This window comes from Cupressus sempervirens, chromosome 3 (genome assembly GCF_028749045.1).
Source record: "Cupressus sempervirens isolate cs-2001-9-10 chromosome 3, ASM2874904v1, whole genome shotgun sequence".
NCBI lineage: Eukaryota > Viridiplantae > Streptophyta > Pinopsida > Cupressales > Cupressaceae > Cupressus > Cupressus sempervirens.
Window position 1 is genome coordinate 573,584,746 of NC_143120.1, and position 17,641 is coordinate 573,602,386.

At 33.9% G+C, this 17,641-nt stretch overlaps 1 pseudogene across 1 annotated transcript; it reads left to right on the forward strand.

Moving 5' to 3' along the window:
- The first annotated feature begins 2,020 nt into the window (after positions 1-2,020).
- LOC149567722 (cold shock domain-containing protein 4 pseudogene) lies at positions 2,021-2,965 on the forward strand (annotated as a pseudogene). Its single transcript, XR_016362475.1, has one exon. The product of XR_016362475.1 is annotated as a cold shock domain-containing protein 4 pseudogene (transcript).
- The last annotated feature ends 14,676 nt before the right edge of the window (positions 2,966-17,641 follow it).

Below are 17,641 nucleotides of genomic sequence, written 5' to 3' on the forward strand. Positions count from 1 at the left end.
TTGTGAACTATGCCCATTTTTCATGGTCTACATTATTTTTGTGTAGAATCTTAAGGTAAGTCACTTAGCACAGGTTGAGTGAGTTTTATTGTTTTATTATTTAGATTCTGGAAAATGTATGCAACTGGATCATTTTTCTGTTGTGAGATAATATGTAATAAGAACCTTAAAAGAGATCTCTCTTACTATGTAAACAAATACATGTTTAGAAGGAAATATAAAGACACACATGTTTACAAGGATTTTAAAAAAAAACCTTTACATACGTATCTCTTCTCGCCCTTAAAGAAAATAGTAGAGCAAGGAAAAATAGATCACAAGTGTATGACATGACAATGAAATCATAGAGTATGGGCATAACAAAGAAATGTAGATATCACGAGGGCACAAAAACCAAATGCACTGATCACAAGGGCACGATAACGATCACAACTCTCCACCCTCATTCGAAGCTCTCCACCTCTTTCACGTACAACTCTCCACAATCAAAACAAATGAAAAAGTATTTATTTTGTGTTTTCTTTTTTTTTATATACTCACGCGGGCGTCGCAATTGCAACGACGTCAAGGACAATTGTAGAAAAAAATGAAAATCACCACAAATTACATCGCTGTCATAAATTGTCATCGCAATTTGAACCCAAATGTTGTAGTGATAGTAATTAGATTAATTGCACTATATTCTAAAGAATTGTGTGTGTGTGTGTGTGTGTGTGTGTGTGTGTGTGTGTGTGTGTGTGTGTGTGTGTGTGTGTGTGTGTGTGTGTGTGTGTGTGTGTGTGTGTGTAGACACACACACACACACACACACACACACATGATATCATTATTTATGAACATACAAAATTATGAACATGTCATAAACATATAGTATACAAATATTACAAGATGTAAACATGAAATTAACACAGTCGTGATATACATGGAAAATGTACATAAGTATTTTAAATTGTGTTAGCATTACAAACATAATAATATAAGAATAATGATAGTGGAATAGATGTTTGTAATAACTAACAACACAAGCACCAAATATAATTTTTCATAATAAAAAACATGTAACATTAGAAGTACAAGGTTAGAAGTTTCCTAATTTTACAATCTTTACTTATGTAATCACATCCTCTCACATAGATTTGTTCCCATATATTTGTTCATCATCTACTCCTTTTAACAATGTCACAGAACCCTTCAATAATCTTATCTTTGAAAGAAAGGTTTCCACATATTTAATTTGTTAGTGGTGGATTAATAGTTAAGAAATATTTAGCTTATAATATTCATTTAATTTATAACTCTATTATAGATATCTTAAACCTCTTTTAAATAGATATATTTGAGATGTTTATACTAGTTTTCTTTAAATATTCAAAAGATCAAAATGCACATGTATAAGGTAATAATGGATAGTAGGGGCGGGTTGGAGATTATGTTGGGTGTGAGGCTAGCCGATTGGGGTGGGAGCTCTATTATTATATTATTCCCCTACTATTCTAAGGTAGGGACATAAACTACTATTCTAAGGTAGGGACATAAACATTAATGCCCCCTCCTATTCTAAAGGCAGGTCGATAAATGAAAGGAAGGGATTATAGTTAGCATTGTCTATGACATAACCAAGATGCACCTAAACATAGTGCAAATATAAGTCATGCTTAAATAAAAAGTATTGTTTTATGTGCATTTAAGTTGGTCTATAGTTGTTATTCATCAGTAAATCCATTATGGTTTTCCTTCTCAACTCCCTCACATCCATCACAAACTTCAGAGAAAACAATAAATAAATAATTTTAAAACAAGTAAATATTATAGGATGTGAACCCAAAAAAGAAAAAACCATATTCACCCAAATCACAAAAGAATAAGAGGCAAAGGCATGCGGGCGCATACGATTCTGAGAATAAAAGCAGCTTAATGTGGGCCTCGCTAACTGTGGCCATAAGCTTTAGACAACTCCTCCACCACCACGATAGCCGAATATTTATAAATAAAGCGAAATTCTTGAGCAGAATAGCATCGGATTTACAAATATATTTCCCAGAAAAGAACAAATAAAGAGGCGAAGGCATCGATCGAGAGGAATGTGGGTAGGGCCAGAGGAATGGATTGGGCGATCAGGGGCCGTTGGTTGGGCTTCTTTAGGGGGGGAGGGGAGCGTGGAGGGTGAGGGAGCGAGGGAGTGGAAATGGCGCAGGGGGCGAAGAGAAGCGGGAGCGTGAAATGGTTCAACGCGCAGAAGGGGTTCGGGTTCATAACTCCGGACGATGGAGGGGAGGATCTGTTCGTGCACCAGACGTGCATCATCTCAGATGGCTACCGGTGCCTTGCGGAAGGAGACGCTGTGCAATTCGCTGTAGAGCATGTCGATGATGGCAGAACCAGGGCCGTCGATGTCACTGGTGGCGCACCCGCACCCGCTCGAGGAGGCCGTGGAGGGTTCGGATATGGCGGCAGAGGCGGTGGGGGCGGAGGTTATGGCAGTGGCGGTGGAGGTTATGGCGGCGGCAGCGGTGGTTATGGTGGCGGCGGTGGCGGTTATGGCGGCAGTGGTGGCGGTTATGGTAGCGGAGGCAGGGCACGAGGGAGAGGCGCTAGCTCTCGCGGCGGAGGGTGTTATAATTGTGGAGACAGTGGTCACATGGCACGCGAATGTCCTAGCGGTGGTGGCAGTGGCGGTGGACGGTCGGGTGGAACTTGCTACAACTGTGGGGAGGCGGGGCACTTTGCAAGGGACTGCCGATCTAGTAGAAATTGAGGGTTGGGTTTGGTTGGTGTTTACAAGATGTGGTGTTGTTGTTTGTGGGAATGATTGTCTTGTTTGGACTTCCTCTCTCTCTCGTGGGAGTTGTGAATTGTTGTCGATTGTGAATCTTGTGTTTTGTGGGGGCCGAAATCGCCTCCTCTAGTATGTTATCCTAAAATCTTTAACATAATTTTGCATGAAGAGTCTTGGATTATGTTTAAATGGTAGTCTAGAATTTGTTTATTTAATGAATTAGGGAAAAATTCAGTACTATCCTCTTTCTTTTTTTCTGTGGGAGGGATTTATATTGCTCTTCAATTTAGCTAGTTATTGGATACAAGAGAATGAGTGGTAGGTGGAATTGTTTAGGGAAATAACAAGGATTGATAATTGTCTATTTTTTTAGAGAGATTTTGTCAATGCTATATGTTTTGGGAGAGATTTATATGATACATTGTTTTCTTTAGTTAGAGATTAAATTATAGACTGAACTTCTTGATTAAGAACAATATGGAAGAATGAGTTACAGGGGAAATTGTTTTGGTTAAGAATAAGGATTGAGGTGTGTCTATTTATAAAGAAATTTTGTGTTATCTCTTTTGAGAGGAATTTAAATGACACTTCAATTTGTTTAGTTAGAGAATAAATTATAGCCTAAACTTTTGTTTATAAGAAAACCACGACTAACCCGGTAATAGGGGCATCATCCTACCGTACTTTAAATAGTAATCTAAAATTCTCTATCAATGTTAGGAGGAAAAAATCACTATTTTATAGTTATAGGGGGAATTCTTTTGGCTAAGAATAAGGATTGAGGTGTCTATTTCTAAAGAAATTTTGTGTTATCTCTTTTGAGAGGAATTTAAACGACACTTCAATTTGTTTAGTCAGAGAATAAATTATAGCCTAAACTTTTGTTTATAAGAAAACCATGACTAATCGAGTAATAGGGGCACCATCCTTCCTTACTTTAAATAGTAATCTAAAATTCTCTATCAATGTTAGGAGGAAAAAATCACTATTTTATAGAGGGTTTATATAAATTCTACTAACAAGTATCTATTCCATCAATTCATTGGGCTTGCCCTCAACATAGATTCCCTTCATTAGTTATTTAAGTTGAATTTTCATCAATATTTAATGTTGACGTTAATATATCAATGCTTTGGACTAGTTTTAATCGAGAATTCTTTATGCCACAATTCCAAGGGCAAATTTTTATACTCATGTTCATATCTCTTTTCAATACGTTTTTCACTAGTTTTAATTATAAATGTCTTTTGTCTAATAATTGTAATGGTAAAATTTGTGTACTCATGCTCATACCATTTTTTCTATGTTTAAGCTAATGAAACCCATATTGCAAACCTCCCTTATTCATAATTTGCAAATATAGCTAGTGTTTTCACTAATACCAGAGGTTGATTGCTTCATTTTAAGCTTCGTTCAGCTTGTTTATCTAGCAACTTAAAGGGAAGATTTATTTGTGCACCAAAGTAGAACCCTATTTTTTTCTGGCAAAATTAGAGTTCCCTATAAAAGTTCATGAAATCTTATAAATTCCCTTTGTGAAACATGTACTTGATAAGTAAATTCACCTTGGAGTTAGATTTTTTGTCTTATAAAAATATATATTAAATTATATTCAACTTCCCAAGATCAAATCTAATAAGTCTATCAAGTGGCAGATTCTAGGATGCATGCATAATTTTGCAGTTTTGAGTATTACAACCATTTCAAATAGCCTTCTTTGAGACAATATTTTGATACTTGTTGATCTTCATATAGATCCAATTATAACTCTTAATTTTATGTGTAACCAAGTGTTCTTATACTATTTTGTGGATCCCCATGACCTCATTTTGTAGTGCCTACCCTCGTTCACATCTTTTCTAGACTTATTGTTGCTATTATTATCAGACTATGTAGACTAGTTTTATGTTGATGGTTTAGTGGTGTTGTTTTGACACTATCAGATATTATGATAGGGATTCAATTGATATATGATGAGATCATTTAGACTGTACATTTCATGTATGTATGATGATCATTACATTGTTTTCAGTTATTAATGATGATTAGTTAGATGGTTTATTATCTCATGTGTTTTATTATGGTCACTTACCCCATACTTGCATGTGTATGGTGTGCGTGTTTTCTTATTATATGGCGTTTCTGATGTGGTTAAGGAAGGGAGTCGTAGTCACCTGCTTAGTTGAGATCTACACGATGCACCACTTCCTGTCATTGTCTGTTTAGCTTAGCATTATATATTGTATGTACATGCATGGTTTTTCTGCAAGTTGCAGGTACCGGGTATCGACTTCCCTGAATTGCCAAGATGAGCGTACCCTATTATACTATCTCAATGATAAGAGAAGGGAGATAAATTCTCAAGTCCAAATCCCAAACCTAAAAACCATTTGTCCTAGTGAGTTAGGACAAGTATCAAGGTTGAATACCCATCGAATGTGTCGGATGACATATTTCGTGATTTTTAACCCTTTAGATTTATTTTGTATGATTTGTTCTATGATGGGTTTTCATATTTTATCTTAGAGGTCTATGGTGAATTTTTCATTAAATAAGTCTTAACAAATAGATTTAATTAATAAATTATTTATTTGAGAAAATTAATAAAATATCATGATCTTTGATATTTTGATTGTAATTAATTAAATGTGAATTATTAGGGAAAAGGAATTGAATAAAAAAAAACTAGAAATTAAAATTAATAATAATTATAAAATAATAATAAAGAAATAAATAAAATAATAATAATAAAAGTTATAAAAATAAAAATGAAAGTTATAAAATTTAAATAGAAATTATTTAAAAAGTAAATTGGAGTTTTAAGCTTGCATGGGAATTAACATGTGTCAACAACACGGGGGTTAGTGCATCAATTAAGCACAAGGGGTCTACAACTCTATGACTCATCAAAAAGGTTGGAAAAGACCCATGCTTAGTTGGTGACACCTTCCAGCTGTTTCAAGAAGCATTCCAAAGGTTTCTTGAGAGCTCTTTATATTCAGGCATTCATAGAAGCTTAGAGAGAGGTTTTGGAGTGCAATTGGAGCATTTGAGGACTCGAGAACTCTGAAGAAGGGAGGAGCTTGCTCTGCGGGTTTTCTGAGGAAGAGCGATTTAGCATCATAATCCGGGTAGATTCCTGTGATTTTACTTATGCTATTTCCGCATCATGCATTCCCTGTCTTCTTCGTGTCTTCCATATGTCTTCTGAGGAATTTTGTATTTTATTTTATGCATATGGGTAGTTTAGTTATTTGAAAATTTTATATGCATAAATCTGAAAAGAACACGGGGCTAGGGTTTAAATTCGCAGCCAAAACCATTAAATGATTTAATGGATAAATTTTGAGGCCAAATGGTTTATAGAAAAATTCTGAAAATTAGAATCTTTAAATAGATTGTGTATATGCTCATTGTAAAATATACATGTTTATATTTTCGTATCTGCATACATATATATATGTTGTGATACTTAATTAAATTCTGCGAATACATACATATATATATATATATATATATATATATATATATATATATATATATAAGTTCTTTTAAAAAGAATCTGCAAACATTTCTTTAAAAATTATATATGAAAAATCGTTATTTGAAACGTTTTTCAAAAAAATATAATATATTTATAAGTCTGAAATCGTTCATAGTAAACGATTTGTGAAAAATATATTCGTATGCGATACGTATGCGAAATTTTTGTTTTCAAAACCTTTGTTTTAAGAAGGGCGGAGGTTTTTATTCCACCCGACCCATTCTTTAGAGCCGCCGGCAGTGGGCCTGCTGTCGCAGGTGCTGCGACTGCCGTTGCAAGCCTTGCGATAGAGGCAGGCTGCACAGCGCTGTCGTATATAAATGGTGGTGCGAGTATAAACTCGCCTTTGTTTATAAATACATTCGGCTTTGTTATAAGTCACTTAAACAAAATTCAATGTTGTATTAAAATTAAATATTAATTGTTATATGCATTAGTAAATATTGTTATATGTTATTTATTATATATATATATATATGTAAATATATGTGTGTGTGTATATATATATATGTATGTATGTATGTATGTATGTATGTATGTATGTATATATGTAATAATAATGAAATTTTAATATTCAAAGTTATTTAGAGTTTTTAAATAAATAATATGGGTTTTAATTAATCAAAATTACTTAATTAGAATTTAGTCTAATTAAGGTAAATTTAAAAGTTATAACATTTAAATTATCAAATATTTTAGCCCTTTTCAATATTATAAATTGAGTTATGATAACTCAATACCAGAATAACGTATAACGTATATTCTTAAAAATATTTAGACAATTGAGTTCTAAGAGTTAGAGGAAAAAACTTTTATCTATCAACAATTACGTGGGCTAGGAAAAACATAAAAAATGTTTCTCCATTCATTATCCAACTTGGAACGTAAACTGAGACTTTTGCATTTAAGTTGTAAACTTAGCAAAACCAAAACATGTGTATTCTTTATACTATTGTTTTGGGTTTTGGGTTGACTAGTGTTGACCAGTTATAGGATGTCTACCAGAGGCTTGGGAGTTATGTGATTGTGATGTCATGATGATGTTTTAATCTCGATCTTTATGAACCCAACCATGGTTATGTGATGGAATGCTCTATGTATTGGTTGTAATACTGATTGTTATAGATGAGACACTTGACTTAACCATTATTTTTGGTCATCGATCAGTTATCCTTGGTTATTTTCTAGTCGCCATGATGGGACTAAAATGTGGATTTATTCTTGATGATGTCATGTTGTGACATGTTTGACTCAACCATTTTTGGAGTCTTCGATCAGTGTGTTTGAGATATATTGTTGGTAATTGAGAACCATTAGATACTTTTGATTATCAGTGATGCTTCAGTTGCCAATAGAGAGCTGTTGTGGTCATGATTTTCTATGGATGTTTGCTCATAGAAATTTGATGCTTTTATGCATATTTGATGATTTTATTATGGATTATTTTGTGATTTTGAGATTTATGATTCCATGAGCATTAGGGTAGGATATCTGCATGTAGTGACGAGAAGTGGCTTGCAATGGGGGCCGGGGCCCTAAGAGGCTGCCAGGGTAACTCATTGTAAGTTGGATTAATAAGTAATAACATTCGCACCTAATACTAACTAAATGAATCTAAAAAGATAAGAGTTTTGGTTCTCGCCCATGCCTTGAGTGCTTGTATAGGCTAGGATGGGAGTAGTGAGAATGCATGGTTGCGACCTTGCATTCCATAGTATGCCTTGTCAGTATGAGAGGATACTAGTGGCCGCATGAGATCAGTATGGACCCGTGGAGTTTAGCTAACTGCTAGGGTAACTTGTACATGATAAATGCGATGACACTTTTCCGCTTGCATATTAGGTTCCTACATGTCATTGTGTGCCTCTGGGAAGTAGATGTCAGTTTCGTGATTGGAACTTTTGAGTTAGTATACTTTTAGGATTCCTGGACTATAGAGATTTGTGCTATGTGTTATGGATAGCTTGTTTGGGACTTGAGATTATCTCCTCAGCACGGTGGGAGTGGACCACTTAGGTACCACGCGGTCGGGTGGTAGTGTATTTTCCACTCTTATCATTTGAGATTCATTGAGACATCGTGGATGATGCGTCCTTCGTGATGGTGGATATGTATCCTTTCATTGATGATTAGCATATGTTAGATGATGTTATCTTATGCTTATATTTGCATGTTAGATTACTTTCTACATATGATGTTGTATATGTTAGGAGTGACATTCCTACTATGTTAATACCGATGATCTCTTCGGTGATTTGGGATGTTACGCACGGAGGGATGGCTAGGGCCCACGATGGTCTAATGATGCTATTAACGGTTGGGAGGAACCGTGCACTTAGTTAGATTATGTTTGATCTTATGATGAATGTATATGTATTCTATGATGATGTATCATGTGTATCATATGATTGTCTTTGATGTATCATGGATTAGAATAGGATGATGTACCTTATTTCACATATGTATATTCTTTTAAGCCTTCATACCCTGTGACATGTACAGTGGATGATTGAGCATTTGGTAATGTAATGTATGAACATTAGACTTATCATTATTATTTCATGTGGATGTTGTACTACATGGATTCATGTATGTAATTCAACGCTAAGGGATCTTAAAGAATGTAATCTGTTATGTATGTTATGTTTACTTTTCAGATGGACATTGCTAATGCTTCCGTTATTGTGAATAAGTTATGTATGGTATTTACTTTCATGTTAAAAAAAAAAAAATGTTACCAAACTTAGTGAAATTCTAGATTAATTCTTTGGATCCTTTGACGAGGCATTACACATTTACTTTTCTTTTTTTTGATCAAACCCAATTTATATGCATTTTATTCAGCTTGCTCATTAGAACCATCTATGCATTTTATTCAGCTTGCTCATTAGAACCATCAAAGAAGCATTTTGTGAACTTCAATCTATCTCATCCAAATGAGTCTTGTACCAAAATAATCGATCCCTCCAATTATTTTTTCAAAGTACCCTGTTAAAATTCCTAAGGCCCCAAGCGTTCATTTGATATTTTGCTCTGACCAAAACCAAATACAAAATGATGAAGTTAATTGTGAAGTATTCTTATCTATCTAATTTGATTGACATTCAATAAAGGGTTGCCTTGCCATGTAGCGAGAGGAGCCCAAGAATACAATGAAAACAAAAATATATATTCATTAAAAGTAATCGCATCAATTAGCTTGCACGCATCAATGTTATACGTTAGGGCAAATCTTGAATTATAATTCTTTAAAGGAGGATATTCTTACTCTTCCTATGAAGGCTTCAACAATGTTTGGAAGAAATTTGTTTGCCTGCAATGGAGTGGCTAATGTATTTTGTCATGAGATATATAGTTGAGGCCTTGTAGTTTGAAATTTTCTTTCATGTGGATGGATTCTAAGATAGCTTTCTCATGAATGCCTAACTCTAATACTGGAAAATTCATAGTTTAAAGATAAAATAATTGGTCATGCGACACTTGTTGCTTTAGAAATAAGATGTGAATCCACTTTTTGATGGGGCGATATTTTTCTTTGATGACAATAGAAAAGGGTAGATAAATATGGAGGAGCAAAGATGGTAAAATTGTAGTTAGTGGACCTTGAGATAGTAAGGGATCATAAAGCATGGATCTTGATTTCGATGAGAACATGTGTGGACTTGTCATAACTTGAATTGTTTGGATGATATAAGGTAGGAGTGGTGTTCTGTGTTGTCAAAAATTAGTGTTTAGAAGGACTATATGAGTTGCACAAGTGAACAAGGAAATAATTTTTGTGTTTATGGATGGTGATCTTAATAGATTTGAGATATTTAGAAAATTTGAAATGAATGATTAATGATCTTCAATGATTTGGGACATTTGGATGACATGAGATTAGTGCTATCATGAGAGGGCACAAATTTATTTGGTCGTTCTGATTTATAATTCTTTGTCAACAATCTTGTTATTTGAGTTTATAACACTCTCTTGAAACTCAAAATTTTTGGAACAATTGCATTCTTCTAATAGTTTATTACTTTCATAAATATAGGACTTTTCACTTTGTCTTTTATCTTGTCATTTATTCTTCAAAAAGTGAATGTTTTGAATTTGAATTTTTTTGAGAAGATGAAAGTCTCAAACCCTCCATATTTCTTGGAGATTTCTCATTTGTGAACTTGCAAACCAAATGATTCCCCAATGTTTGAAATAGGAAAATTTACAAACTAGAATGTTAATTCATTTAATTAGTGCATTTTGTATCTTTTATATCACCTCAACTCTTTTGTAATCTTGTTTTCATCTCGATTTTGAGCACTTGGATTATATTTTATTTTCAAATTTTGGAATTTTCATTATGAATCTTCAATTTTTTTGAGAACTTGTACCTTACCTATTGGGTGTTTACAAAAAATTGTTCAAATGTTGATTTTTGGTTAAAATGATTTGACAATATCTTCAAACCATGAATGGGACTCTTTTGTTCAAACTTGCAAAATTTTAGATTTTTTGTATCTCATAGCATTCCCTTAATGTGTCTTGTCTCTATTGAAAACTTTGCATGTTGCAATTTGATACTAAGAGCTAATATGTAAAGGGGGTAACAATCAATACTTAGCCAAATTTGGACAAGATTATAGTTGGTGGTCAATACTAAGCATTGTTTTGTAATATTTTCTAGAGTTACAATCTAATCCCACATGATGATGTCCAAGGAAATCAAAATGCCAATAAAGAACTACCATGTAAATAAAACTCCTTATATGAAGTCAATACAAGTTGTATATTGTAGATCAACTCAAAATATTTGGTTACATTATTTTAAACTAGATTCCCATGTGGGTATGTGCAGGATCATGGTGTGCCAAAAAGTGGCAATGTGAAAAAAAAGAGAGTTTGAAGACGCCTAAAAGCGCTTCAAAATCCGCTCTGACTTTTTTTTACCTATCCAGGAACCAAACCTGGAAGGTTAAGCCGAGCCTTATCGGATATCCGATTTTAAATCCAATATCCGACTAATAATTAAAATCATATAATAGTATGATATATTATTTAATATTATTATTATTGATATAAAATAATAATAATAATAATATTAAATAATATATCATACTATTATTATATTATTATTATTATAATTATTATACTATAATATAATAATATTATTATTATAATAATTATTATACTATAATATAATAATAATATTATTATTATATTATAATCGTATAATATTATACTATAATAATAATATTTTATATTATAATATATAGTAAATTAATATAATAAATATAAAATATAATATAAAAATATATAAAATGTAATATATATTATATATTATATGTTATATTATATATATTGTCATATCAGATATCCGATACCTGTGCATTGGATTAAACAAAATCACAGACCTGCGGCCCTTATTTTATGCGAATTTGGGCCAGTATTGCCATCGCGGATCGGATATCAGATGCCAAATCGGATATCAGATATCAGGTATGTTCCCCCCCCCCCCTGACTCGTTTTTAACCTAAATTTAATAGATTTTTAACATGATTTTGTTTGTTTTAGTTGAATCTAGGGTTTTTTTTGACAAAAATGGTTAAAATTTAGATTTTTTTTAATATATATTACGTTTTGCAATTCAATAGGAATGGCTGATCAAAATGATGACACTGAGGCAGGGAATAATATTCCTCGCAACCCACCACCAAACGATCCAGTATCCCCACAAAATCGTCCACCAAATGATCCTCTACCTCCTCAAAACCCTCCTCGAATCGAGGATTTGATAAATGAAAATCTCACTGAGTTGAGAGGTTTGCATAGAACATACAATAATGTACCTGTACTAGCTCCTATGTTATCCACGTTAAACACCATAGTGGATAACATTGAAACCCTTACAAACCAACAAAATGTCGCTCTTCGTTGGCGTGATGAAATGTACCAGATGTTTGATGATGGTTTGGATTATGATGAGGTCGCGGCCCTCAACATAGCCAAAGACGATTTGGCAAGCCTTTTTGCTAACCCAAAAATGGGTATACCAGTTGACCCAAAAAAAACCAAACTATCAATTAAATGGTGCACAAATGACGCCATACGTGCAAATTTTTGGGACCGTTGGTATATGGTCTTTGATATCCCTCCACATGGCAATTTAGACATACCATTTTATTTCCTTAGAAAATTATATGCAGAATTTGTGTTGAAACTTAAAGTGAACTATTGGAGCATGAAGCCCAACATGGGCTTAGGACTAGGAGCTCCTCAGGATAGACCCTCTTCCCAGCGGAAGAAACTTGGCACTTTTGTCCCCCCCTTGATATCTCCCCCCCTCCTCGAGTGTAGCATCTGGATATTATGGCAGAGGCTAGCTCTCAGACCATCAGAGCCATTCATAGGCTAAGTAGCCTAATGATATCTTAGGCTAGGTCAGTCCTGCCTCCTCGTGTTGATGATGTTGGTGCCAGTTCATCGTCGGCTAGCTCATCACACGTTTGTGTGCCTCACACTTGCATTACATGCAAGAATATTTTCCTAGGTCCCATAAGTGATCTTCCTGAGTATCATTTTGTATTAGACAAGGATACACCAAACGCACGTGCAGAGGCTACAAACCCTGATGCGAGAGAGGAGGGGAATGCAGAGGCATGGACTCCTTCGGTGTCGGTACGTGTATACATTTTTTTTGTTATAACATATGTGATTTAAAGTTAATTTTTATAGTAGAGTAATTTTAATTTTTAAGCCATACTGACTTTTACATGTATGTGATCTTCATTCGTGTTTAGTTGATGACCGAGGAGGAGCTCAGACAGATAGATGATGCTACACTCTCGGCCATTTCATTTGGCCTTGAGACATCTACGGTACATTATGTTGTGTTCGCATTGCTTTTTTCTATTTGATATTGTAGCATATATGGTTGCTAATCTTTCTTTTATCTTGCAGATAACACCTGCCCCAAGGGGACAAAGTGCGGGGGTTGAGCCAGCATGCATTGAGAAAGGAAAGGTAATTAGATGTTTTCTAATTGATTAAATATTTATGCATTCTTGTAAAATGTTTGTGGTAATCTCATTTAATTACATTATTTATTGTATATAGGGTGTGGCTACTGGCGATGAGCCTATACAGATTCGGCGTCCTAGATCATCAGGGATTTTCATTTGCACAGAGAGCCCCATTGTATGTATAAGTATCATTTTTTTTTTTTTTTTGATTGATGCAGAGGAAAGTATGATTGTTGTTCTATACAATTTCTGTGATTTTTTCCGTACCAATAATGATTCATGTCTTGCATATGTTCATTACAACTTAAATAGGCTTATATGCACCTGTCCAACCGACCAAGTTGGTTACAAAGGTTTATTTAATCAAACAAATACCAAATTACTACTTTCCCTCCTAAACTAATATGACCGTTTGAATTTGAAATTCAAATTTCAAACTATAGTTTTTATGCATTCCCTAACTTTCTAAACTATTCCATTGACTCAAAATTGGTCATATGGATTTATTAAATGCAACTAAGTAAATTTCCAGAAAATTGAAGTTTTTATTGTTTTTTCTCCAAACCACCGTACACTCTGATCTCCCCCTTTCAACTAAGATCACATATGACATATATAAAGGTCTACATGACCGTTGGAACAACCATATAGGCGTTCCCAAACATAAAACAAACAAACAACCACTTTTTTCTAATACTATTTAGACTCTAAATACCCTATTCTAAGGCCTTTTGGTCCCATGGAGTCACTTGGTTTATAACCACACCAAAATTCTTGTGGGCCTTACATGTGCCTTTATTACAAAACATAGACCAACTTGTAAAATATGGACCAAACCTTTATTCCAACTTCCTAATCTACTTGAATCCTCGCTTTCATGGAGTGGCAAGGTGTCCGGCAACAGAGATACTTGTTCCCCCCTGCCACATAGGTTAGGTGCCTTGCACCACCTTTCCTCTCTCTCATTCTGAACACTAGTCCACCAAGTGAGTGATGTTCCTCTCAGTCTTGCTATTGCTACTTTTACCTTCTTATCTGCCTCTATGTCTTCAAGATCAAAGTAGTTCTCAAGGGCCTCTATCCACCCTAGCACTTCTTCACTATCCATTTTACCCTGGTATATTGGAAAATCAATATGGTTCTTCCCACCATTACCTTGTACTACCTTAATGATTCTCATAAATCTCCTTTCTTCAGGATGATCTATTGTCTCATGCTCTTGCCTTGCATTACCAACCTCTTCTTCTTCATGGTTCTCTCCATGATTTCTTCCTCTAACCTCTTCTCCTCTAGGTTCTTGCCTTTCCTTTTCTAAGGATTCTATCCTTGCAATAAGCTTCAACCTCTCTCTTCTCATCTGTCTTTCTTCCCTCACTCTAAATGCTTCAAGTTCTCTCCTCTCTCTTTTCTCTTTTGCCAACTCTTCTCTCAATTCTTCAAGTTCTCTAGCCATTTGATTTTTAGGAGGCATTTTCACAACAAGTTTTCTTCCTTCCCAAGGGCCAACTCACTGATTCTCTTTCTTTCCTCACCAAGAAATCTCTGGACACCACTTATGTACCTTTCAACTCTGGGACACACAAGGAGGAATTAGACACACCAAGGCTTTAACAAAGGGACTAGCACACTAAGGATTTTCAAGATTATAGGTCTTGGTCACACTCCTAAACACCCAAACTTCAAAACCCTCCTTAACATGGCTTAAAAACCAGGGCCTGCTTGTTCAAACCCCAAAACTCAATTCTAGAACGTTTTGACTTGTCTAATGGCAAGATATGATCATGACAACCTACATGAACCTATCAAATGACTCATCTACCATATGAAATCCTAAAATCCTATCTCATTCCCAATTATAACTTTCTTCCACATATGAGTCCAACATTATAACTTTGTATGCTTCCATGAGCCATAATTGGTGCAAGGATTGCCCAATTGACTTCAAGAGATGTTCCATGACCTCTGTAATGCCTTGGATCTTCAATGTTCCCCTGATGAGCATGGGATGCTCTTGCATCACTTATCTTCATAAATAAATTCAAAACTAATTTCTATGATATTAACAACTACTATTTTTTATCTCGTAGGAGACTCCTAGTGCACATGAGGTTCGACGGGACAGTTATGTAGATTTGATGACGCGGCCACTCACTCCTGAGGAGGAGCCTACAATAGTAAGTTGTAGTTTGAATTCATGATTAAATATGTTATAAATTTAGCATGCTATGAATTATAATGTTATAGTTTAAATTGTAGATTCATCTGACAAAGGTATTTGAACATATACAACCCACAATCACAGAGGTACCAGCATTGCCGAGGGCATACGAGAGGACTCCTGATCGGCACAGGAGGTCGACAAGAGAGGTATTTATTATGAAATTTTGATAGTATTAATCTCCAATACAGAAAAGATCATTATGCATTTGAGTAATTCAATGTTAGATACATAGAATCATATAAATTTAGTAGTCTAACTTTGGGTTTTCCTTTTTTGTTTATGTAGGAGGCATTTGATCCACCTAGTGCAGCGAAGAGGCTGCATTTTGATCATCCACCAGCACCCTAGGATAGTATAGTTTTCGTAGGATGCATCATGAGACATTTTGAGATGGCATATGCCACATTGTATACAGAAACATTGATATTATACACATTCTGATGGCAAGATCAACCACATTTTGTATATGGATCTATGTATTTTGATATATATATATTTGAGTACTTTTTCTATGGATACATGATCTTTGATATATATTTGTGTAAAATTTTGTCTATGGATACATGTATTTTGATATATATTTTTTTCATTTACGTGCACAATGATATACATATTAATTTAGTATCTAGTATTGTTCAATTTATCGTGGATCATGTGTCATGCCCTAAATTTTACTAGTAAAAACACAACAATTTTTTTTTTTTTTTGTAGCTTATGAAGTCGCATAAGAAATTACATATTGTAAAACAAGGTTATCATTGAATAGGAGTTCAAGACTCATGTGAATAGTGTGAAGGTGTTAACATTTTAGTCACAGGTGGTTTTCAAATAGATTGGATGGCAGTCTAGTTCAAGTTAGCGTCACGATTCAAATGAGCAAGTTCAAGATACAACACTCATAAATTAGTGAGGTAATTCATATCCTAACAAGCCTCTAATACTAATATTCTATTACGGTCTGTCGGTTGTATCATATGGACTAGGTCGTGATTCTAGCATGTAAGGGAAGGGGATCAGAATTACTTATTATCCTCATTACCAATGTACACACATTCATTAATCATTACAATATATATTAATGTGACAATTACTATATTACTATATCCTCATTATCTATCAACACTGCTTCCTCACCAAACTAGCACTCACTACAGTTTTCTAAACACAAAAATTACTATTTCAATACATAAATTAAACTCACTCTAACAAAAGACAATTACTAACTATCTAGCTCATCAACTACTAACTAATGTAGCTACATTGTCATGCTTTTACATTTACCATTTTAATTACTATAATTACTATACTATTACATTTACTTTTTACATTAAATTACATCTAACTATTCACCATAAGCTCACTTTCTCACTATCAATATTATTATTATCAAAGCATGTTAAGATTCAAAGTAGTTTCATAGTACAAATTAGTAAGCACATAAAATGAGGAACTCTTAGTAAGTATAAGGGCCAATTCAAAGTACTTAACTCAATAATAATTCATGATCTGTATTTAAACACATCCTACTACACCATCGTATTGAGTGTGTCAATTTAAATTTGTTAGATGAATTGTTTATGCAAGGATTAGGTGCAAGCGTATAAATAAGGTTTGTATATAACATACTTTGTCGTTCTGACATATATGTATCAATGTATCAATATGCTTTATTGACTAGATAAAACTAGATTTGAGTTATTATTTTAATCCACCATCCATCCTTATCCTTGATTCTCCAATCCCATCATCTCGACAACTTACTTCATATTAAAACCCTATTATATGTACATCCAATCAATCTTGGCTTTTATTTTATTTTTGAGTTAAATATTTAAATTTGTCATATTCTCTAACATGCACACTAATATGCCTTTATTTATTTAATTACTAATTTATTATTTGAGTGTTGGATGTGACTTAGAGGTCACAAGATTGTAATGTGTACCATTCTGTCACTTAGAAAATATATTAGTCTAGGACACTCATTAGTCTCTATATGCTATTATTATTTTTATTTTTATTGGATAGCAGTCTAGAATCTGGGAATATTCTTTAATATTTTATTTCTCTGTATTAAGGAAGGGATTTATTTGCCTTTA